The 27,240-nt window shown below is 39.6% G+C and overlaps 1 long non-coding RNA gene across 1 annotated transcript; it reads right to left on the bottom strand.

Annotated features, from left to right (window-relative positions):
- Positions 1 to 186: 186 nt before the first annotated feature.
- On the bottom strand, positions 187 to 18,151 carry LOC126183185 (uncharacterized). Its single transcript, XR_007536701.1, has 3 exons — positions 18,041 to 18,151; positions 17,868 to 17,963; positions 187 to 309 (listed from the first exon to the last, which is right to left on the bottom strand). It is a non-coding gene; the product is annotated as an uncharacterized LOC126183185 (long non-coding RNA).
- Positions 18,152 to 27,240: the final 9,089 nt, after the last annotated feature.

Here is a 27,240-nt window from a genome sequence, read left to right on the forward strand (position 1 = left end):
CTTCTTTTTGAGAGAAAAAAAAGATGACTCTTACAAGAAATAACTGATGTAAAACCTAATATATATGACAATGTTTCCTTCAAATAAGACTGACTAATAGGAACTAACTTGAGAAGAGAAACAGAGTTTATTTGTAAGTATTACATTTATCAGAAAATGTCACTTATAAAATCCATTTCATTTACACTGTATCTAAATACATACACAGACAATAAAATTTCATTCTGTCTTCCACTCTGTATTTTTATTGTACATATCTTCTCTGTACAGCTTCATTTCTCGTTTTACACAGGCCTCATAACGTCGAACCTGAAACATAGTTACTAGTTTAAATACAATTAAAAAATGTTTTTCTAAACTAAGAACACTATATAATATACATAATTATGGTAGAAAGCTCCTGGTCAAATGTAAATGGAAGAGGGGTTGAGGGGTGAGGGTAGCTAGTGGCTCAGAGAGAGGCAGCCTGTATTTTGATTAGGAGTGAAGGAGCGAGAGGTGGTAAATGTACATGCTAGACAGGTTGTCGGAGAGGGTAGGGTGCAGTGCACAATTTAGGTGTCGTGTAACATAAACTTGGAGGAGGTGATATGACAGGGGAATGGGAAACTGTTGGGCAGATGGTGTGGAGACAGTGGGTTAACAGAGATTGAGGCCAGAAGAGCTGCAACAGCAGAGTAAGTGTTGCAAGGATAACTCCCATCTGTGTAGCTTAAGAAAGCTGGTGGTGGAGGGAAGGATCCAGATGGCCTGTGTTGTGAAACAGCCATTGAAGTCAAACATGTGCCAAGCTACATGTTATGCCACTGGGTGGTCAACTTCGTTCTGGCAGTGGCCATTCATTCTGATGGACAGTTGGTTTATTGTCACACTGATGTAACAAGCTGCACAGTCATTGCAGCAGATTGGCTGCTTGCATCTCCACTGGGGTGGGATACATATGTGACAGGACTAGAGTATGATTAGGTGGGTGGGTAGGGTTTTCCACAGGGATTTGATCCAAGGTTCTGGCAATGGGTGTGGGATAGGGATCGACTAGGGTGTTTTGTAGGTTGGGTGCGTGACAGAACACTACTTTAGGAAGGGTGGGAAGCATCATGAGTAGGCTATCCCTCATTTGACAGAATGTGATAGATAAAAAGCTCTAGTGAAAGATAAGGGTCAGTTATTCCAGTCATCCAGTCATGGATGATAATGGGTGATAAGGAAGCAATCTTTTGTTGCTGATTCTTGTTGATGGCAGCAGACTGAAGGGTGTGGTAACATATAGCACAGAAATCTGTTTTTAGGCTAGGTTTGGGGGTGGGAGGGGTATTATTTGTCTGTGAAGGCCCTGGTAATGCCTTCAGCGTACTGGGGAAGGAGTTCTTGTCACTGCAGATATGCCACCCCTAGGTGGCCGTGCAGTATTTGAGATGTGGATTGACTCAAGGGATAAGTTGTTGCATGGGATTAAGAATTTCAGTGGGGATTGTAGGTTATGTCGGGCTACTGGGATTCAATTGCTATGGCAGAGTTTGTAAGTGATAGGGTCAGACAACTGACATACTGCCAGCAATCCTTCCAACCAAAACCAACCTGATCTTGACACTAAACTTTGCTTCTACCAGTTCATACCACCATCTAATTCACCCTCCACCCTACCACCTAACAAGCCCCTAGTCATCTTCCAGAAATTCCTTACCTCCAACTTGCCCACCTCATCCTTCTCTTCCTAAGAACAGTAACCTTTCAGCAGAAGAAGGGGTAGCCATAAACAACCTCAAAACATATCCTGATGTAATCCTCCTTCCAGAGAAAGGTTCCACCACTGTCATGATAAATCATATTTATTACCTGACAGAAGGCTTCTGAAAATTGTATGACTCCTCCATCTATAAACTCTGTCATAGTGATCCCATTCTAGAAGTTTAACATAACCTCCAATCCCCAATGAAATTCTTAGGTCCACACCAAAACCTCTCCACCGAGCGAGGTGGCGCAGTGGCTAGCACACTCTACTCGCATTCGGGAGGACGACGGTTCAATCCTGTCTCCAGCCATCCTGATTTAGGTTTTCCGTGATTTCCCTAAATCGTTTCAGGCAAATGCCAGGATGGTTCCTTTGAAAGGGCATGGCTGATTTCCTTCCCAATCCTTCCCTAACCCGAGCTTGCGGTCCGTCTCTAATGACCTCTTTGTTGATGGGACATTAAACACTAACCACCACCCATAACCTCTCCTAAAAGTTGATGTCTATCCTCATCCAAAAGTGACACCCCACACATCCTCTCTCTATATGCTCTCCCCAAAGTCCATAAACCAAACAATCATGGGTACTTCATTGTAACTGGTTATTGTACTGCTACTGACAGAATTTCTGCTCCTGTTGATCAACATTTCCGACCCACTACCTGAAACCTAGCCTCTCACTTCGTAGATACTAACCACTTTCCTCACAGAATATCCACCATCTTCAACACTTTACCTTGTGTATCCCTACTCATTACTGTTGACGGCAGCTCCCTATACACCAAGAACCCTCACGCACATGACTTTGTTGCTGTTGACAATTACCTCTCTCAGTGTCCTTCAGACTCCAAACCCACTATCTCATTCCTCATACAACTTATCAACTATATTATGACACAAAACTACTATCTCTTTGAAGAAAAGGTATATACACATATTTGCAGCACGGCCATTGGGACCTGCATGTCACCTTCCTATGCCAATGTTTTTATGGGCCATCTGGAGGAAACTTTCCTAGCATTTCAAACTCCCAAACTCCTTGTCAGGTTCAGGTTCATTGATGGTACCTTCATGACCTGGACTCAGAGCCAAGACAGCCTATCCTCATTTTATCATAACTTTAACACCTTCTCTCCCACCCGTTTCAACTGGTCCTCCTCAACCCAATGTGCCAATGTGCCACTTTCCTAGTCATTGACCTCCACCTCTCAGATTGCTCTATCCACATCTCTGTTCCCATTAAATGCACTAACCACCAACAGTACCTACATTTTGACATCTGTCATCCATTCCACACCAAAAAATCCCTCCCATACTGCCTGGCCACCTGTGGACTGTGTATCTGCAGTAACGAAAACTCCCTTTCCCAGTATGCTGAAGGTTTCACAGGGGCCTTCACAAATGGGCATTAACCCCCAAACCCAGTCCACAAATATGTTTCATGTGCTATATTTTTAATTACTCCTAATACTGCCACCATCCCTCAGGAATCAGCTGCAAATTATTACTCCCTCAGTCATTCATTATCACCAGGGAATGGAACAACTGAACCATATCCTTTACCAGGGGTATGGTTATCTATTGCCATGCTGTGAAATGTGGGACATCCTTGCCAAGATACTTCCCACTTTTCCTAAAATAGTGTTCCATCACATATCCTACCTTCACAGCATCCTAGTCCATCCTTATATCACTCCCACTCCCAAGTCCTTGCCACAGGGATCTTATTCCTGTGGAAGACCTGGATGCAAGACCTGCCTAAAACACTCCCCTAGCACTTCCTACTCCAGTCCTATCAAAGAATTATCCTACTTCATTAGAGGCAGGGCCATCTGCAAAAGCAACCATGTGATATGCAAACTCTACTACAATCACTGCACAACTCTTTATGTCAGTATGACAACCAACCAGCTGTCCAGTAGAATGAATGGCCACCATCAAATTGTGACCACGAACAAAGTTGCCTAGCCAGTGACACAACATGCAGAGGGGTACAACATGCTCATATTAAATGGCTGATTCAAAATCTGGGCTATCTGTGTCCTTCCCTCTACCACCAGCTTTTCAGAACTTCACAGATGGGCGTTATCCTTGCAACACTTCCTATATTCCTGTAACCTCATGGCCTCTATTATAAACTACTACAATTTGTGTGTGTGTGTGTGTGTGTGTGTGTGTGTGTGTGTGTGTGTGTGTGTACTCTAGCTCGAGGGAGGCTTTATTGCAAAAGCCAGCAAGTTTTCTTTCTCATTGCTTTTGATTTTTAATGTGTGGTCTCATTTAGATCTAAAGTGTTTAGTGTCGACATAACATTCATGCATTTGTATTGACACAAGAAGCAAAATTCAGAGCAGCTAAAAAAGTGCCCAATAATATATACTGAAACACATATACAGGGTTATTACAAATGATTGAAGCGATTTCACAGCTCTACAATAACTTTATTATGTGAGATATTTTCACAATGCTTTGCACACACATACAAAAACTCAAAAAGTTTTTTTAGGCATTCACAAATGTTTGATATGTGCCCCTTTAGTGATTCGGCAGACATCAAGCCGATAATCAAGTTCCTCCCACAGTCGGCGCAGCATGTCCCCATCAATGAGTTCGAAAGCATCGTTGATGCGAGCTCGCAGTTCTGGCACGTTTCTTGGTAGAGGAGGTTTAAACACTGAATCTTTCACATAACCCCACAGAAAGAAATCACATGGGGTTAAGTCGGGAGAGCGTGGAGGCCATGACATGAATTGCTGATCATGAGAACCACCATGACCGATCCATCGGGTTTCCAATCTCCTGTTTAAGAAATGCCGAATATCATGATGGAAGTGCGGTGGAGCACCATCCTGTTGAAGGATGAAGTCAGCGCTGTCAGTCTCCAGTTCTGGCATGAGCCAATTTTCCGCGGGCTACGCATGAAACTTGCCCGCACGCGTTCAACCGTTTCTTCGCTCACTGCAGGCCGACCCATTGATTTCCCCTTACAGAGGCATCCAGAAGCTTTAAACTGTGCATACCATCGGCGAATGGAGTTAGCAGTTGGTGGATCTTTGTTGAACTTCGTCCTGAAGTGTCATTGCACTGTTATGACTGACTGATGTGAGTGCATTTCAAGCACGACATACGCTTTCTCGGCTCCTGTCGCCATTTTGTCTCACTGCGCTCTCGAGCGCTCTGACGGCAGAAACCTGAAGTGCGGCTTCAGCCAAACAAAACTTTATGAGTTTTTCTACGTATCTGTAGTGTGTTGTGACCATATGTCAATGAATGGAGCTACAGTGAATTTATGAAATCGCTTCAATCATTTGTAATAGCCCTGTAGTAAATCAATTTAAACATATATTATAAGGCTGAACATGAACTGGAAGATCTAAGAATATTCACATAAAATATCCAGTATCAGCAATAAACTAAATTAATGTAAAGTAACCTAAAAGCACAAAGAATATGGCTACAATAATGAGTTAGTAGAAAATATTTCTATGCATATTAAAATGTATTCTCCCATATGCAATTTTTATGTCTTGTTAGAGATATCTTTTAAAACTGGGGCAACTTCTTACACTGAAATTAATAATTTTATTCAATATTTACAACTCTCTACATTATCCACACTTAACTGTCTTTTGTTACCTATCTCCTCTGATCATCTCTACATGCAACTGAACTGTAATTTTCATACAGGATAAGTTTCTAGTTTGCACTCTGAATTAAGGCAGTTGCTTACAGTCTAGAAACCTATGCCCAAGTATTGATCACTGCAGTACAACATGCTTATCTCTTTAAATAATCCAGAATGTTACAAGGAAGTTGGTGCATTATGTTTACCTGTGTACCATTTTAATACAGGGATCTGCATTTTAAATAAAGAGGATTATAAATCAGCAGCCCATTTCTCTAAAAAAAAACATGAACGAAGGAGGAGCTGTCATGTATGTCAAAAATAATGCAGGAATCAGAACTATTGAAACTAGCAGTTTCTGCTTAGGTCAACAACTGGAATCCTTTACTTTTGAACTGCTGCTGCTGGGGAAATCATTTAGAACTGATACAGTACGTAGAGCCCAACTGAGAAACTTTCACATAAAACTTGAGTCATTATTATGCCATGCCACCTAGTAGACAAAAGAAATCTGGTAAAAGCCTGTGGAGATTTCGTACTGATTTTCTGAAAGATCAGATAATGTAAATAGTTTTCAATTTTTTGTTAACACTTATTAGAATTATTCTTTTTTTAATTTTCCCACTGACATTACATATAAAAGCAATACACTAATAAATAATGCATTTGATTACAATGAAGTGGTATTGTGGAAAACAGAGTAATTAATGAAAGGCAACAGAAAAATTTAATGCAGCCTTGCTGCAAGTTATCTGAGAAGATATGTATAATAGGACTGATGTCAATTCCAAATTTAGACTATTTAACAGCTAATTTCTCAAGAAAACAAAAGGTATAGCACTAATAAGACATAAGAAAGCACCACATTACATAAGTAATAAAAAATATAGTGACCAAGGAAAAGTAGATTGTTTGGATTGGTTGAGACAAATAGAGAACTAGGACTGATGAAATATTACAAGAAATACTTTGATGACTTAAGGAAACCTCAAAAAATATCTGAAATTAATAATTCAGATAATAAATTTAAATATATGTGGACAGTAGTTAAAAGAGTAACTAGAAAATCATGTATGGAATATGAGGACTTCATTATTAAAGAAAATAAGCAAAATGATAGCAGCCAGGAGGCCAAATTATTTAATAATCAGTTCTTGGAAGTATCTCAGAAGATTGACGTGGACAGCTCAAGAGATAAAGCAACAGAATACGTGGAGAAAAAGCAATGCAACATGCATACAGGTAAATCACAGTTACTCCATGCTCTAGCAAAGAAATTAAGAATGTAATTAACTCCGTGAAACTGCAAATTCCTATGGAAGTGTCTCCTGTCTAAAGCAAAGTACTAAAATTATCTTCTTCCCATGTATGCAATGTATTCAGTCACATGCACAGGACATCATTATTGTAAGGGACATTTCCGGGCGGAATGAAAATTTTTTTTCCCATATCTCTTTACAAGACAGATAGAAAGATAAATATGAATAATGATTGAGCTGTCTCACTAGTTACCTCTTCTTCAGAGGTATTGGAAAAGACTATGTTAGTAAGAAGCATAACATACCACTCTCAAAATAATATAGTCAGTCTTAGTTTGTATTTTAAAAGGATCAGTCAGATATTATTAGTTCCTGAGTGGTCTCATGACTTACATCTTTTTCAAAGGTGCTGGAAAATATTATATTTGTAAAAACCATAATGCACCTCTCACAATGTGATTTCTTAGTCAGTCTCCATGTTTCCAAAGAAACTCTCCACACAACATGCTACTTTTCAATTCACAAATCAGGTTAGATAAAATATTGCAAACTGCTATATTCCTTGCATGTCAAAAGCATTTGATTGTGCTGTACACAGGATTCTCTCACACAAGCTCAAATATTATAGTGTCAGACACCTTTCTGGTAACTGGTTTTATCCTGTCTCACCAAAATGATGCGGAAGGTCGCATTAAAAAACTCAGTGAATGTACACAATAAAACATCATCTTCAGAATGGCAAATAATCTCTACAAATTTGGCACAGAGATCAATATTGGGTTGACACTCATTATGTACAAATGGTCTTTCATCATTTATCCAAGAAACAGAAACAGTTCTCTTTTCTGAGAATGTAAAATATAGAAAGCTGGAACCACTCCACCTGCTAAGACTACACTGCTGCTAATAATTAATATTATTTATTCGTTCATGAGTATGAGTATGAGTGGCCAAGTAAGTGGTCCTGACAGTCGGGATACCAGTTACTTTGGAATAAGGCTGGGCATCTCGGACATATTCTAAGTCATTGTCACCTTTGTGCTCATACGGCAAAGACTACCAAATCCACCGGTTAGTCCCTCAGCCGTTAGGGGTAAAACCCAATGGGACTCGGGGCAAGTAAGGCTAGCAACCTGCTTCCCTGGTACTTTAAATATGATGCTGGCAACAATCAGAGCAAAATGCCTCGGACCTTTGGAGGTGACAGAGTCCCACCTCTAACTGACAAACCAGGGACTCCTAAGATATGACTTGGCAAGCAAATGGCAATGAGATGGGGAGTTATTAATATCAATGGTAGCTACTCTGGGAAGAAGGTAGAGCTGGCAGAGGCTGCAAGTAAGATGGGGCTGGACGTTTTAGCTGTTAGTGACATTCGGGTAAGGGGTGAGAAAGAAGAGGAAGTGGGAGAATACAAGGTCTACCTGTCAGGAGTCAAAGCAGGGATAGCACAATGGTGTGTAGGGCTTTACATCAGGAAAGAAATTGAACCCAGTGTAGTTGCAATAAGGTATGTAAACGAACGACTGATGTGGATAGATTTGACAGTGTCTAGCAAGAAAATTAGGATTGTGTCAGTATATTCGCATTGTGATGGGACAGACCAAGATAAGATGGATAGTTTTTATGAGGCACTCAGCAATGTAGTTGTTAGAGTAAAGGACAAGGACAGTGTTCTGCTCATGGGTGATTTTAACGCCAGGATTGGAAATCGAACAGAAGGGTATGAAAAGGTTATGGGTAAATTTGGAGAGGATATGGAGGCCAACAGGAACGGGAAACAACTCTTGGATTTCTGTGCCAGTATGGGCTTAGTAATCACAAACTCCTTTTTTAAACATAAGAACATTCACCAGTATACTTGGGAAGGCAGGGGAACCAGATCTGTCATTGACTGTATAATAACAGATCAGGAATTCAGGAAGGCTGTGAGGGACACACGTGTATTCAGGGGATTCTTTGATGACACTGATCATTATTTAATCTGCAGTGAAATTGGGATTGTGAGGCCGAAAGTGCAGGAGGTCAGGTCCATATGTAGGAGGATAAGAGTGGAGAAACTTCAGGATAAGGAAATCAGGCAAAAGTACATAACAGCGATCTCAGAAAGGTACCAGTTAGTTGAATGTAGTCAATTACAGTCATTGGAAAAGGAATGGACAAGGTACAGGGACACAGTACTAGAAGTGGCTAAAGAATGTCTTTGAACAGTAGTGTGTAAAAGTAGGATGAAGCAAACAGCTTGGTGGAATGATACAGTCAAGGCAGCCTGTAAAAGGAAAAAGGAGGCATATCAAAAATGGCTACATACCAGAACCCAGGTAGACAGAGAGAGTTATGTTGAAGAAAGAAACAAAGCCAAACAGATAATTGGAGCATCCAAGAAGAAATCGTGGGAAGACTTTGGAAACAGGTTGGAGACTATGGGTCAAGCTGCTGGAAAACCATTCTGGAGTGTAATTAGCAGTCTTCGAAAGGGAGGTAAGAAGGAAATGACAAGTATTTTGGACAGGTCAGGAAAACTGCTGGTGAATCCTGTGGATGCCTTGGGCAGATGAAGGGAATATTTTGAAGAGTTGCTCAATGTAGGTGAAAATGCGATCAGTAATGTTTCAGATTTCGAGGTAGAATGGGATAGGGATGATGATGGAAATAAGATCACATTTGAGGAAGTGGAAAAATGGTCAATAGATTGCAATGCAATAAAGCGGCTGGGGTGGATGAAATTAAGTCGGAACTCATCAAATACAGTGGAATGTCAGGTCTTAAATGGCTACACAGGATAACTGAAATGGCCTACGAGTCGGGACAGGTTCCATCAGACTGGACAAAAGCAGTAATCACACCAATCTTTAAACATGGAAACAGAAAAGATTGTAACAACTACAGAGGTATCTCTTTAATCGGGGTTGTGGGTAAAATCTTCTCAGGTATTGTTGAAAGGAAAGTGCGCGTATTAGTTGAGGACCAATTGGATGAAAATCAGTGTGGGTTTAGGCCTCTTAGAGCTTGTCAGGACCAGATCTTTAGCTTACGGCAAATAATGGAGAAGTGTTATGAGTGGAACAGGGAATTGTATCTATGCTTTATAGATCTAGAAAAGGCATATGACCGAGTTCCTAGGAGGAAGTTATTGTCTGTTCTACAAGATTATGGAATAGGAGGCAAACTTCTGCAAGCAATTAAAGGTCTTTACATGGATAGTCAGGCAGCAGTTAGAATTGACGGTAATTTGAGTTCTTGGTTCAGAGTAGTTTCAGGGGTAAGACAAGGCTGCAACCTGTCTCCACTGTTGTTCATATTATTTATGGATCATATGTTGAAAACAATAGACTGGCTGGGTGAGATTAAGATATGTGAACACAAAATAAGCAGTCTTGCATATGCGGATGACTTAGTTGTGATGCCAGATTCGATTGAAAGTTTGTAAAGTAATATTTCAGAGCTAGATCAGAAATGTAAGGACTATGGTATGAAGATTAGCATCTCCAAAACGAAAGTAATGTCAGTGGGAAAGAAATATAAACGGATTGAGTGCCAAATAGGAGGAACAAAGTTAGAACAGGTGGACGGTTTCAAGTACTTAGGATGCATATTCTCACAGGATGGCAACATAGTGAAAGAACTGGAAGCGAGGGGTAGCAAAGCTAATGCAGTGAGCGCTCAGCTACGATCTACTCTCTTCTGCAAGAAGGAAGTCAGTACCAAGACTAAGTTATCTGTGCACCGATCAATCTTTCGACCAACTTTGTTGTATGGGAGCGAAAGCTGGGTGGATTCAGGTTACCTTATCAACAAGGTTGAGGTTACAGATATGAAAGTAGCTAGGATGATTGCAGGTACTAGTAGATGGGAACAATGGCAGGAGGGTGTCCACAATGAGGAAATCAAAGAAAAACTGGGAATGAACTCTATAGATGTAGCAGTCAGGGCGAACAGGCTTAGATGGTGGGGTCATGTTACACGCATGGGAGAAGCAAGGTTACCCAAGAGACTCATGGATTCAGCAGTAGAGGGTAGGAGGAGTCGGGGCAGACCGAGGAGAAGGTACCTGGATTCGGTTAAGAATGATTTTGAAGTAATAGGTTTAACATCAGAAGAGACACCAATGTTAGCACTGAATAGGGGATCATGGAGGAACTGTATAAGGGGGGCTATGCTCCAGACTGAACGCTGAAAGGCATAATCAGTCTTAAATGATAATGATGATGATGATGATGATGATGTTCATTTTTGCTCAAATATCTGTATAGTGCATATGTAGTGTGTGTGTACCTGGATCTATCAGTTAATAGTTACATGTTGTGTGGATTACATTGCGTAATAAATTGTGATCATGTGGAAGGAGTCTTTTACATTCACATCACAAATTAATTTGTAAACATGGTCACATGCTGAACATTTCTAAGTGTTTTTTTGTTTAAAAAACATGCAGATGTAGGTTAGTAATTCCTACCCAATACCTTTACACATTACTATAATACAAATTCTTCTACAGAATAGAAAGAATTGTTAAGGAATTTTTAAGTTTCCATCTTATTTACTCCATTTGTTTTCAAATTTTAGTTTGCTGTCTGTCTGACATTTTATACCATTGGATAAGTTGCCAAAACTTTTGTTGTAGCATTGTGCACTCTTTGCTGTGTGAAAGACAACCTTAATGTTGAGTAAGGAATGTCATTTTTCCTTCTGGTATTGTAATTATACACATCATTGTACCTTTTGATTTGCACATTTTCAAGCAAAGGAGACTTTCTTTCTGAAAAATGAATTACCCCAGAACATTATTAAATATGACATTATTTAATAAAAATACGCAAAATATGTCACTTACAGACTTCTGTCTCCTAAGATTTGCCATGATTCTAAGTGGAAATGTGGCTGAACTAAGTTGTTTTAGGAGTTCCAAAAAGTGTTCCACCAGCTTAAATTCCCAGCAGTATGGATACCTAAGAATTTTGATGTTTTCATCATATTTGTTATTTCCTCATCAGAGAAGTTGCAGCATTAGAAAATTGTAGCGAAATGCAGGAAGATCTGCAGCAGATAGGCACTTGGTGCAGGGAGTGGCAACTGACACTTAACATAGACAAATATAATGTATTGCGAATACATAGAAAGAAGGATCCTTTATTGTATGACTATATGATAGCAGAACAAACACTGGTAGCAGTTACTTCTGTAAAATATCTGGGAGTATGCGTGCGGAACGATTTGAAGTGGAATGATCATATGAAATTAATTGTTGGTAAGGCGGGTACCAGGTTGAGATTCATTGGGAGAGTCCTTAGAAAATGTAGTCCATCAACAAAGGAGGTGGCTTACAAAACACTCGTTCGACCTATACTTGAGTATTGCTCATCAGTGTGGGATCCGTACCAGATTGGGTTGACGAAGGAGATAGAGAAGATCCAAAGAAGAGCGGCGCGTTTCGTCACAGGGTTATTTGGTAACCATGATAGCGTTACGGAGATGTTTAAGAAACTCAAGTGGCAGACTCTGCAAGAGAGGCGCTCTGCATCGCGGTGTAGCTTGCTCGCCAGGTTTCGAGAGGGTGCGTTTCTGGATGAGGTATCGAATATATTGCTTCCCCCTACTTATACCTCCCGAAGAGATCACGAATGTAAAATTAGAGAGATTAGAGCATGCACGGAGGCTTTCAGACAGTCGTTTTTCCCATGAACCATACGCGACTGGAACAGGAAAGGGAGGTAATGACAGTGGCACATAAAGTGCTCTCCGCCACACACCGTTGGGTGGCTTGTGGAGTATAAATGTAGATGTAGATGTAGATGTTACACATATTGGTGTAATACCACCAGATGTGCAGAACTGAATATGTAGTGTCTTTTTAAAATTGAGGATGAGACAATTAATAGGAAACAAGTCAATGATACTTTTAAGAACACTGTTTATCACTTCTTCTGTTTCTGTGTGAATGTTTGGATGATTAGAATGCTAGTGTCATCCACAAAAACAAGTAATTCTGTTTTTAGTATGTTACACAGAAGGTGGCTTATATGCAGGCTGAATTACTAGGTACAACATTCTGCATTCTTTTAGGTAGATATGATATAACTTATTGGTTGGCTATACCAGCAATCCCATAAAACATTAATTAGACTTTGCCTCACTTAGAATTATTATTCAGACTATTGCTTTCAATATAATGATCCTATTAATGTATCTAGTTTTACTGGAAAACAGGTTAATTAAAAGATGTCAAGAATTGAACTTAGTACTACACTATGCAATAGCAGATTTTGAGTATGTTAATGTGTTGTTTTTGACACACTGACGCTATTCATTAGATAGACAGTCATCAAACTTTATAATATTGTGTTTTGGTTTTTCTGAAGCTAATTAACTTACCAGATAAGTAATGTTAAATTCTAGAAAACTTAGATTTCACACTAAGCTAGAGAATAATGAAGGAACACCAATCAACAGTAGCAATACTGCAAACAGCAATAATAATAAGCACACTCCTGCTGATGTGGTTACCATCCAGACAAAGCCCACTATCATCTCTGACTGACATTCACAACTAATCAATAATTAACTTCCTAAAAGATAAACAGATCACCATAATTGTACCCATTGATTCAATATAAATAAAAGTAACCATTTAAGTATGAAACAAACATATGCGGTGCTGTTTTAATTTATTCACTTCCCATCCTTCACTGTGTAATAGTTTTACTAGCAATGTCATACTTCCCTATTCCCTTCACTTTCTGCATGCAGTAGTAGAAGGTTGACTTTACACACTGTACAAACTGATCCTCAGTACTCCTTCTTCTTAAACAAGGAGTACAATTTGATAACTGTAGGAAATCTCTGTTCGTTAATGTATGCTTTTTCAAGACTTTATTAACAAGGGAAATGTGCTTTTCGCTTTTATTAATTGTTTTTATTAATTATTATTATAATCACCAAATGATGTGCAGGGAACTGTTTATATATCGTGACAGTTTTCTGGATGTTGTTAGAATTATTTGTGTACTATCCTGTTGCTCGAATAAAAAAAGGTGAAACCCAGATAGTTGTCAATAAAAGTTTGTTAAGAATCTGATGCTTCAGTTTGTTACTAAACTTGGTGTACCATAGATATATGCTACTCAGTATAATATACACAGAAAAACATGCAAACCTACACACACACACACACACACACACACACACACACACACACACACACACACACACTTGCTTACGTTTACACATTTTACAGTGAAGGATGATTGACTGACTAGAGTAGTGAGAACACATATTCACTTGAGATATGCTAAAATAATGTACAATTTATCAGGATGTGACATTAGTAACATATTATCATCTTATTTCTATAGGAACAAAGATTAGATTTAGATTAGATTTACTTTCATTCCAATTGATCCGTAGTGAGGAGGTCCTCCAGGATGTGGAACATGTCAGAAAAACAACAATACATGACAAATATTTACTACTAAAACAAATAAGCTAATGTACCATTCCACAGGTCCCAAGTGGAATGATCATCATTTTTTAATGAACACTAAGAGTCATTTTACAAATACTAATGCACTGAAATTAAAATAAAAAAGTATTTTATTTATTTATAAGGTAATAAACATGTAATACAACTACTGTAATACTTATTTACAATGAACACATTACTGCACTGAAATGGTGCAGAAGTTAGATTATTCTTACACACACACACACACACACACACACACACACACACACACACACACACACACACAAATTTTCAGTGAACACATTACTGCACTGAAATTGTGCAGAAGTTATGTTGTACTTATATACAAATCAGTTGGTTTTACTAAGAAATTCATCAATGGAGTAGAAGGAGTTGGACACCAATAAATCCTTTAGGCTTCTCTTAAACTGAATTTCATTGGTTGTTAAGCTTTTTATGGCTGCTGGCAAGTTATTGAAAATGTGTGTTCCTGAATAATGCACACCTTTTTGTACAAGACTGAGTGACTTTAAATCCTTGTGAAGATTATTCTTATTTCTAGTATTGATTCCATGAATTGAGCTGTTGGTTTGAAAAAGTGATATATTTTTAATGACAAATTTCATTAAGGAAGCTGTAGTTAGTATCCCTAGTTCCCTAAACAGGCTTCTGCAGGATGTTCTTGAGTTCACACCATATATAATTCTTACTGCACGTTTTTGTGCCCGGAAAACTTTAGCTTGGCTTGATGAATTACCCCAAAAAATAATCCCATATGACATTATGGAATGAAAGTAAGCATAGTATGCCAGCTTTTTCATTTTTATATCCCCTATGTCTGACAAAATTCGCATTGCAAACAGAGATTTGTTAAGACGCTTCAGCAGTTCTGTGATGTGCTCCTCCCAGTTGAATTTATTATCAAGCTGTAATCCCAAGAATTTAACACTGTCCACTTCTTCTATCTTCTTGTCATCGTATGTTAGACATATACTCTTGGGACACCCCTTACAAGTTCTGAACTGCATGTAGTGTGTTTTTTCAAAGTTTAGTGACAAAGAATTGGCTAGGAACCAGTGATTAATGTCCACCAATATTTTATTGGCTGATCTTTCTAAGACTACACTTGATTTGTTATTTATTGCATTGTTTGTATCATCGGCAAACAAAACAAACTTGGCAAACAAAACAAACTTGGCATCTGGTAAGGGTTACAATCACTCAAAAAAACTAATAAAGGTCTAAAATTGAATAAAAAACAGAAGGTATAGAGAATAATCGTTTCAGTTTATTCACAGAACTGATATGTGTGTAAGAACTGAGACAGTCACACAGCCAAGAGAACATATGTAGATCCTTATCCTGGAAAATGGTTAAGAGGAAAAAAGGTTGCTCAGGGAGTATTTAAGGAAGAATGTAACATTATGACTCTGTCACTGAAATGTGTCACAGTCATTTGAATAACTACATGACAGGTGTGAATGGCACACCAATTAGAGTTTTATACTAGTGTGTTTATATAAGAATGAATGTGATGTTATTTTAAGGACAAAGTTTTCATCCTATATCTCTCAAGATTTGCTGTATATTCCAAAGCATGATGTCCTTCATTTCTGAAGGTAAAATTAAAAAAAGGGAGAAAAATGTTATTTAATCATTTCAGTGCTGACAATTGCCTTGCTTCTTTCAATACACTGATTCCTGTCAGATCAGTGAAGTTAAACAGTGTCATGCTTAGTCAGTACTTAGATGGGCAACTGCCTGTCTATGTCACTTGCTTTTGGCTGCTTGCCTTGTGGCAAAGGGGTGATGTTTTAAAGTCTGTTACCAAGAGTCATTGTGACAATGACCTGAATTAAACTTCCAAATCTCTCTGCAGTACCTCAGGTAGAGAGGGCATATGACACTGTTGATGGTGATAAAACTGACAGATATGGATGCTAAGCTTGGCAGCCCCTAGGTGCTCTTCAAGAGATGTAGGGTATATACTGATACTTGGTTTCATCCTGTCCCTTTGTTCATCATCATCCAATGCAAACATGACTCCACACTACACACACCCGTCACAGTCACCTATACTTATCAGATATACTTACGCACACAACTCTCACACTTTGCAAAGGAAAAGTGCTGTTTTGCACGTAGGGAAAACAAAAAGCCTTCTCAGTTATGTGGTTGAACCTGCCCTTCAGCACCTCCCAACCAACAATGCCATATGACTTTCTTTTATTTCAGTATTTACACAAACTAAAACAAGAAAGAAAGATGCAAAGGAGTCAGTTTGAATGAACTCAGAAGCACATATCTACAATTTAGGACTGAAATCCATTTACAATACAGTAGATGCCCTTTAATGAATTTTGCCCCCATGTTTCCAATTTTCTGCTTTGCAAAATTTTTTAACAAACAGCTACTTAAAAATAAAAACAAAGAAATGAAGACTAAGAGATATTGAAAGCAATACTATTGTAGAATATCACTTCTGTTGCCAGCTACGTGTGCACATGAGCTCTGGTGAAGAAATTCCCTGCTAGTACAATTAGATTAGTTTTACCTAGTAAAACATCTCTTAAAATTCACTTCAATAATTACATTGCTTATGAAAGCATCCATAACCTCAGATTTGATGAACTCTTTAACTGTTAAGACAATCTATTTTGTTCAGGCAAACACTGCTTCATTTCATTACTGTGGATAAATGCTACTTGCCACCAACAAAAGCTAAGTATTTTTACAATAAGTGACAGTTAATACCACAAATACGAGAACCAAAAAGGCAATAGAGGAGCACAGCAACTGAAATGTGTAATTTTAATTCTAGAGCCACTACACTATACTTTGCACTGATGTACAGGTAACTTAGTATGCAAAATTCGTTAAAGATTTCAGTCCTCCCACAAGGGACATCACACTAAAAATACAGCTGGATCACATTCAGTAAATATTCTTTAGTGACATGAGTCTGTTCACCGTGTATTGAAGGAAATACTTTCACAATTTCTACACACATTATTTTACTATCTTTGTTATATAATAATCTGTAAAGATTTTCTGCTAACACATACTAATATATTACCTCAGGTTACATGTTAAACAGAAAATCCTGTTTGTTATGTAAAAGATTTCACTATAGGACTACATAAGATGAGTTTGAGGAAAAAAGTTTTTAATAGTTATAACTACACTTATCCAAACCTAATTCCGTCACATGCTGTCTGATTTCAGTACGTTTTATACATCTCACCAATAGTCCAATAAAGTCACATGTGTTAATATTAGAGTAATAATAGCAGATTTACTTACTGTAGGCCTACATTTTTTACATATAACAGTCATAATTATTTACACACTTGCTGTTCATTCAGTGAACTCTTTTTACAATTATTTTTCAGTTTTCTGTAATTAATCACAGAATTATTACTTCCACTGCTAACTTTACAATGGCGGTTTGATAAATAGTGGCGATTTTCTTTGGTTTTATTGAAATAAAGCAGCTAACCCTCCTAATCTCAATTTTTTATATGTCGTTTGAGTCAGAACAAGTAAGATACACATTAGTAGACTATTAGAGCTAGAAATAATTAAAAATTAAAGTGTTCAAATAACAGAGTAATTTGGAAGAAGTTGTGAGCATTTGAAACAGGACGACAGTATTAGCCTTCTAGGTAGCCTTCTTGTTCACGACGCAATCAGCGGTAGGGCTATTACAGTCGTTACGAGCAAAATGTCCCGTAACTGAGTGAAAATGTGTCATGTATAAAACGCTACATGTTATGGCAATAATATTTACCTCTCTAAGTTTCAACTCGGCTCTTTCATTCTTATGGATACATTGTCTGAAGCATTTCTCCGTAATCGTCAGGTATGCATTGAGCAACTGTTGGAACTGTGAAAAGCGCATAAGGTGCTTAGGAACGCAAGAAATAAGACAAGTCGTAGTAATAACATGTCAGTGATACTTACAGAATCATCATTGTTTCTAGTCATATTGAACAGCAAAAAGCTAACGATACTGGATCGTCATATATCCGGCGATTATTTCGCCGACCTCCTCCCAAGTAATTTCGTGCTGATATACACGTAACAACCGACTTATTGCGCCAAAGATAATACTCTCTGACACATTCCTATTCTGGACTATCGTTTTTAACCTCTTCGAACAAATAAGCAAACTTTCATAGATCAGGAAGCAAAATAATGTCATAACTCACTTCAGTCGCACAAAAATATAGGCTATTTAATGGTAACTGGGGAGTTTTACGCTTCCTATCTTACAAAGGAAAGTATTTTGGTATTTTACAGTTGTCGTTGTCACTAACACAAAACAAAGTCTTTGAAAGGCGGTACTCTACACAAGAAGGGTTGCTTTAAATTTTGAAATTGACTGAGTTAGAAACAGCGTTAACAGACGCTTTCTCCTGTGAACTGATTTGAACTTTTTTGCTTAATTTCTGACAGTCTACATAAGTACTAGTGCAACATCCGACGACTCGCACTGTTCTGTGTCTGAGATAAGGCGCGATACTTTCATTGGACTATTATCCGTACTTATTTTTATTTGACTCTGGTGTCTGTAACCTTTTGGCCTCTTTCAGTTGCAGGCGCGGCTCGTGGTTTCTATACTGGGGAAGGCTGCGGCATTTATCGATCGGGTTATGCTACAGATTAGTCTGACATAAACAACTAAGAATTCAGGTGGACGGGGTGGGCAGATCACTCTCTACCCATAATTTTACGTACTGTATCTTCTATAATCAGGTATTAAATATCATTAGAAGCTAACTTCGAGTGAAAATCTTTGGTAAGTGTTTTTATACGTCATCATTACATTTTCTGACACTTTGCAGCAAATCATATAGAAAGACGCGTTTCGGAGAGATCTTTAATGCGGGTCTGGATGCACAAAGTTCTTTCACTTTCATTCTATGGCCGTGTTCCAAGTTTTTACCTATTAAATTGCACACTGAATTCATATTGCGCTTGTTTCACACTCGCGGTATGTCGCAGATATTCACCAGCAAGTAAAACTCACTAAAATCTTGCAAAATATACTCCGAAAAAGAAACTTCTAATATTACCCGGTATCAACAAAAACAGTCAGCATCAGCAAGCAAGGAAAGTAAAGTAACGGGACAAATTTCGCGCGCTTTGTCCTCTAACCACTTAGGAAACTCTCGCTAGATGGCAGTATTGGTATGTTACTGTAGTGTAGTGCACTCTGGCGGGATATTTGCAAACGTATTCTAAATGTGGATAAAATAGCCAATGGCTGAAACAAAACAACTATGTAAAACATTATCAAAACAATAATACTAAACGTCGATTAATGACGCATCGAAGCGTAGTAGAGATGTGCAGAGACAGAAACTGGATAGCGAAGTTTCGGCTACTCTACATTCCTTTATTACATAGATAGTGGAACCTGAAAAATGTGTGGTGGTTGGTATGACACCCTTAGGCTGCAAGCTCTGAGCCTTCGGGTCGCCCATAAAGAGCAGTACTATGTAGAAGCCACGCCCCCAAACCGCTACTACATGCAGCTTAGGACGTTCCAAGGCGCAGCCTAAACACTACTAACCGTTCGGAAAACATCTATCGATACAAACAGTTCCAAAAACGTTGACCGCGGTTATTTTAATCGGAATGGGAAATATGCGAAATTCGTCCTGATAATTTAAATTATGTAATACGTTCTTGCGAAATTTACTTTAACATATATTTTGGGGCGGCTCCGCCTCAGAGCCTTTAATTACGAGCCGCGCCTGTTCAGTTGTAAATTTTCATTGGTCGTAGCTCTTGGCAGTGTAATCCGATGCCATAGTATTGATTCTATTGTTGAAATACTCTACAGAAGTCTTATGAAATTATAAATTCTTCCTGTTTTGTTATATTTTTTTAATGGTGTTACATGCACAGAATACTCTGTTGTTATCAAGTCTAGTTCTTAATGAATATTGTATCTTCTGGCCCATATTTACGTCCTTGACATCGCCTAACACTTCTTGTTCTTAAAAGTTGTATCGTTCTGATACAGACATGTAACTGAAGTTCCTGTTGTTAAGCAGTCCTAAGGAAATAGCAGTGCTGAATTATACCAGTACTGGCGTAATTTTATTTACACAGAATTGATGACAACATTAAAAATGAATTTTGGTACAAGCTAGCTTGTGGGTACTAAATTGCTTTTCACTTGTCAGACCATGTTACCTTTGTGATAGTATGTCACCTGCTAATCGTAATCAGGGCTCCATTTCCGCTGAATGGAGCTAACTTGGGTGCTATACATCGCTTATATACACTGTGAAAGCATTTGGGTTAGAAGAGAGCAGAAAAGGAAATAGGGTCAACTCGTCGACGACGAGGTCAATAGAGATGAAGCACAGCTTTAGAATGGGGAAGAAAATCGGCTCTGACGTTTCAAAAGACGGATGTCCAGATGAGAATTTGTATCACCATCCTACCGAATACTAGTTCACTATCTTACTGTACCACTTCGCTTCCTCGCTCGGTTATTTTGGTTAGAAGCGATCCCTGTTGGATTATACCTCTGACTGCTTTTGAGACTGGTGTTTATCTTGTTGTTACTGATACCATACGTCATAAGGCTTTTCAACTTTTCATTCACTGATTGCAGTAGTAAATTAGCAAATCGGCACGGTCAGATAGTTTTACTGTCACTTTGTTAATCTACACTGTATGATAATCTCGTTCAATATCCAGAAAAACACTGCACAACAGAATTAAAGGATTACTTTTTCGAAAGTCCGTAGCTTCCGTAACTCCCACCCACGGCGACGCTTAAGTTTTAAATTTGGCTCAAAGGTGCCTACAACCATCCTCCGCATTGGTGCAAACGCGTGACGCCCTGCGACGTCACACTCGGACTCGAAGACGCTTCGAACAGCAAGGTGTCGGCGCATGCGAAGAATAGTTCAGAAGTTCATGTGACGTGTAAGGTAGGTTAATGACGTCACTTTCGCACCAAATTTCACCACAATTCTGCCCAGAGCCACAATGGACGTGCCACACGATCGGAAGATCGTTACACCCCCTGTTGCCTACATTTCATCCCGCTCACCTCTGCGATGAAGATCAGAACCGCGACGTCCAGGCTTGAAATCACATGATTATCTTATGAGTGGCCGAGGAAAACATTTCAGACACACTGCAGTTCAGAATAGGCAGGAAAAGGCCGCAGAGGATATAATAAAGGGCGTCAATGAAACCAACACTTTCCCTGGCCGTTGATTCACACATACTTCGCTGTCGCAAGAGTGATGAGCAACAACAAGACGCCGTTCTACAAAACCTTTGACACTGCTGATAACCTCGGGCGTTTCAACCATTCTCTAAGGAAACCGTCTGGGTGTATCAGCGTCGAAGGTGATCGTACATCTGCAATTTTTGCTCTCATGTACAGGCTGCAAACATTAGCGACCATTAAAACCCATTCGACGAAATTTGAATGTGATCCGAGGCAGCCGGCCGGAGTGGCCGAGCGGTTCTAGGCGCTACATTCTCGAACCGCACGACCGCTACCGTCACAGGTTCGAATCCTGCCTCGGACATGGATGTGTGTGATGTCCTTAGGTTAGTTAGGTTTCAGTAGTTCTAAGTTCTAGGGGACTGGTGACCACAGATGTTAAGTCCCATAGTGCTCAGAGCCATTTGACCCATTTGAATGCTATATGTGTAGGAGAACTCTTCAAATCCATACTTTCAGTTTACTGAGGGTCTTGCAGTACTCTCTAGAGTTTGTGATGGTGCCTTTAGGCATAAATTACAAATGCGTCACACCTTGAATATCTCATAACACTGTAAGTGTTACTTCATCTCCTCATGGAATGGTGTTGAATTTTTTCTGGTGTTAGCGTGCCTTTGTGGCCGAACTCCATTGATGCTCCGTTGATTTTGGTGTCAAGGTCGTGAATCCGGCTTTCATCATCTGTCACAATGTTGTTAAGGACCCTGGCACCCTCACACTCAAGACGCACAAGGAACTTGACTAATGGCCAGTCTCCTCTGTTTCATGTCAGGAACGAGCATTTGAGACATCCATCATGTACACAGTCTTGTGTACAGTAGTTCTGCAATTATGGCCTATCCACGCTCTTGCGATATGCCACACTTACCTGAGAGCTGTGACTGTGTTACTCGACATTTTTTTCTGATGAGTTCATCGACCTGATCACAAAGAGGCTCATCAGTTTCTGTATGTGTTTGTCCATTTCAAGCTCCATCACACATGCTGAGCTCAGAACCATCATTTCCTCCATTGTGAGCATAAACCACTCAGTGTCAAACATTGCTGATGCAATAATCACCATTCCCAGCTTTCATTCTTCTATGGATTTCAATGGGAACCATGTTTTCTGCAGTTAGAAGCTCGATTGCAGCATGGTGTTTCTCATGCACTGACATAGCTACATTACACACTGCCATGTCATGCACTACAATTCAGAGCCCTCTAGTGGCAGAAGGCTGAAACTTCCATCATCAAAGTGGAAAAGTCGACCAAGCAATATGCATGAAATTTAATACCTCAACAGATACTGAGAACAGAATAAAAAATTTTGAGCGCGCGCGCGCGCACACACACACGCACACACACACACACACACACACACACACACACACACACACATAAAATACTCTGGCATAGTGACAATACTGTCCACATATTGCAACTTAAAACATACTCATTCTTCTTTGTTCCAGATCAGCCCCTATTGGCATGTGGCAATATTTCACAAATAATTGTTTTTTGTATGCCTTGGACGGTGTATGTACCGTATTCAAACCTGATAACCTGAAACCTATCAGTACAGATTGGGCAAGTGACTGTAGGTCCTATCATAGGAAAACAGGGTTCAACTCCTAGTAATAGAATTGAAAGTAGACCTTGAACTATTTTTTATAAACAAATGAGAGAGTGGCAATGCTACATAAATAAAATAAAGTGGGCGTCGTTTACTTTGATTCTCTTAACGGAAGCCATTCTGCATAAACATTTTTTTATCGTAACATGCAAAAGGCAGGTTGCAGGTGAGGCAACTGTGTATAAGAATGCACCAGTGTGCGTAGTCTGTAGGGAATTGCAGAGGACCAAAAAATGGAACAGACCAAAAGACTTGGGGGTTGATACTGGGTGTAATACATTGTGCATATAGAGGAGAGGAAATCCAGTAGTGTTCCACTATGCTGTCGCTGGAAACAGTAGCTACTGGAAAATACCAAGCAGTAACCAAAATAAACTGGAGTGTATAATTAAGGCTAAAATAATTGCAAATCATCCACTCAAAACACTACTACTGACAAAACTGCGTAACATAACTGGTTGTGGCTTGCAGCACAACATCATATGGCAACTAGGATCCTATTATTACAGTGTACAACACTATCATCATTATCAATACACTTCATCACCATCAGGCTCTCTAAATATAGAAGCTGAATTTTCCCAAAGGACACCAATCCACGAACATGAAGAAACCAATGTCTGCATCAGTTCTTGTAGTAAGCAACCATTTCCGTTAGCGGTCTCAGTGATTGCTTCCTGCAACACCTGATGTGGATATCGGTTATTTTCAAGTGGGATTTTCTGGTTGAAGCCTTTCATAAAAATTCAACCACTAAACATTGATGGTGAGAGAACTGTATCGTCGGAATCGGTTGCCAGTAAACTGGTAATGAAATTATAGCTGAAGGTAGTATTGTAAATTTTAATATTGCTGTCGACTGTGGTCCTCTCCTTCTACTTAACAAGGAGGGATATGCCGAAATTAGGATCCCATTAGGTCTGTATGTTCCATTTGAACACTTAACAGAAAAAAAGTTTGAGTAAAGACGACGTGTTTCTCTCGAAACGTAAGGTGGTACTCGATCAGTACCAAGGAATGGAAGTGTAGAGAGATTGATAACACTACTACAATGAACCCTCCTGCATGCACTATACAGCAGATTGTGGGATACTTATTCCGGCTTAGGACGTTCATGGATGATGGAGTTTTGTATAAGAAGGCAGCAGCGAATTCTAGGAACACCTGTTGGGAAACGGTGACGAATAGTGTACTTGACTCGAACATAAATAACTGTGACTATAACACGTCAGTAAATATTGGCCTAGAAATCTTCTGTTGTGGAATTAGATTATTACCGAAAACTTTAACTGCCATAAAATATCTAGGAATAAGCATCTTCAGTGCATTAAAGCAAAAATCAAATGTCTGGGCTTAGACTGATTTGCAGGAATTTAAGGCAATATACATCACATCTACAAAAGGAGTGGATTAAAAGCACTGTATTTGCTCGTCTGTCTATGACTCCAGAAGGGTTGTGGTTTCGTCTCAGGGTAGTTTAGTCAGCACGAGAATATAATGGGGACAGTCAGCAACGATCTTCTGTGGTGGATTATATGAGAGAGAGGTTGTATCATGTTCAGATTTTTACTGTTGGGGAGAAATCCAGGAGAGTGTGTTGCAGGTGATATATTACTTCACGTCTCTTAAAATGTCTGCTACAAAAAATTGGAGTCAATACGAATGTTTGCTGATAGACGTTTCTTCCATGTAGCATTCACAAATGGGACAGCAGCTTATGTTAATTGATGATAGTAGTAGGTGTTCTATCTTCAGGACAAAACGTAAGTAAAAGCAACTTGGTTTTCAATTCTTAGGAATGGCTCATAGAGGACATACATAAGCAGTGAGGAAGAGCCCAGCAAACGTGTCTGTCAGAGACACATGACCTTGGCAGTGTCCACTGTAGTCCCTATGTCGTTACTGGACAGGAGTTTCATACTGTAAATGTTTGCAAACAAAGTAGTGAAAAAAAGGTTAGTGTATAGATCTTGACAGGGAAGAAAATATGTATGTCAGGGTGATGATAGGAGGGAGAGCCTTTGTAGAGACATTATTTAGAAAACGAAACATGATAAGCAGTGTCGAGATGCTAGTCTTGAGCACTGATCAGTATACATAACGAAGATATTATACTACTATAGGTCAAAACGAAAAACTTACACTGCATCGCAAATCCTGAGCACATGCCTGAAACTTACCAAGAACGATTTTATTTTTAAATACTGCATGGAATTTGACCAGTAGGCAGATATCATATTAATGCCCACTAGTAGGTGTCCAAATACTTTTGACCAGACAGCAGACTGCTGCTAAAGTGGCTGTAAATTCCCAAATAACTTTTGTTAAGCATTGTCTCTGAGTGTTAGAGTTAATTATAAGACTATGCCCTGAGGTAGTCTGTGCAATGGTGGCGCATACACAAATATCGTCAGGTCACATAATGGACCCTCTGTATATGCCCCCACTACCACCACCTTTCGATTGTGCACATGTGTGTGATTGGTGAAAGCCCACTCTTGCCTCACTAACCAAATTGTCTCAGAGACGCTGGCTACATCCCTCAGATGTCTGTGGCTAGTGATGCATGCTGCACAAAGACAAGGCAGTCGATGTCGAGCACCGACCTGGGGTGGGATCCAAGCAGACAGTGTGGAACACACGGAGCATTTTCGTGTTTATAAGTAAAGCCATAATTTTTCCCGAGTCTATCCCGTTGGTTGTGGTGATGATGTTTGGTTTGTGGGGCGCTCAACTGCGTGGTTATCAGCGCCCGTACAATTACCCAATCTTTGCTCAGTCCAATTTCGCCACTTTCCTGGATGATGATGAAATGATGAGGACAACACAAACACCCAGTCATCTCGAGGCAGGTGAAAATCCCTGACCCCGCCGGGAATCGAACCCGGGACCCCGTGTTCGGGAAGCGAGAACGCTACCGCGAGACCACGAGCGGCGGACTCCCGTTGGTTGTGTATCATTAGTGTAATTTCGTGATTACACATTTCTCTGTAGAAATATTTCCGCTTTATTTACAAGTCCAGTATAATGTTATAATGTAAGACTCTGCTTAGATGACCCGATAGTGGCATAATTGTTTTTTAACAGATTCATAATGAAGGAAAAAGTTCCACACAGTGAAACATAGGCTTGGTATATAGCAAGAGTATATTTGTTGTTAAATAATGTATTGCGCAAATTGTTTAACATGGAATATCAATGCAATTTGTTTAAACATAGCACTATGGTAATTGTTTGGCAATTAAAGTCTCATGTTTATTTCTCTGTCTTTGTAATACTGGGAGAATAATCGACAAAACTGTAAAGATTGGCCCCAAACTGAAAAGACCAATGGAGGGTGGTGCTCATACATTGGTGTTCTTGCAAAAGGTTTGTAGTAGAAGTGTATTTTTTTGCTAAGTAATACATTACAAAAATGGTTTGCTGTATGATATTGGTTTAATTTACAGTACTGGCCATTAAAATTGCTGCACCACGAAGATGACGTGCTACAGACGCGAAATTTAACCGACAGAGAGAAGATGCTGTGATATGCAAATGATTAGCTTTTCAGAGTATTCACACAAGGTTGGCGACGGTGGCGACACCTGCAACGTGCTGACATGAGGAAAGTTTCCAACCGATTACTCATACACAAACAGCAGTTGACCGTGAAACGTTCTTGTGATGCCTCGCGTAACGGGGAGAAATGCGTACCATCACGTTTCCGTCTTTGATAAAGGTCATATTGTAGCCTATCGCCATTGGGGTTTATCGTATCGCGACATTGCTGCCTGCATTGGTCGAGATCCAATGACTGTTAGCAGAATATGGAGTCGGTGGGTTCAGGAGGGTAATACGGAACGCCGTGCTGGATACCAACGGCCTCGTATCACTAGCAGTCGAGATGACAGGCATCTTATCGGCGTGGCTGTAACTGATCGTGCAACCACGTCTCGATCCCTGAGTCAACAGATGGGGACGTTTGCAAGACAACAACCATCTGCACGAACAGTTCGACGACGTTTGCAGCAACATGGACTATCAGCTCGGAGACCATGGCTGCGGTTGCCCTTGACGGTGCATCACAGACAGGAGCGTCTGCGGTGGTGTACTCAACGACGAACCTGGGTGCACAAATGGCAAAACGTTATTTCTTCGGATGAATCCAGGTTCTGTTTACAGCATCATGATGGTCGCATCCGTGTTTGGCGACATCGCGGTGAACGCACATTGGAAGCGTGTATTCGTCATCGCCATACTGGCGTATCATCCAACTTCATGGTTTGAGGTGCCATTGGTTAT

This window comes from Schistocerca cancellata, chromosome 4 (genome assembly GCF_023864275.1).
Source record: "Schistocerca cancellata isolate TAMUIC-IGC-003103 chromosome 4, iqSchCanc2.1, whole genome shotgun sequence".
Lineage (NCBI taxonomy): Eukaryota > Metazoa > Arthropoda > Insecta > Orthoptera > Acrididae > Schistocerca > Schistocerca cancellata.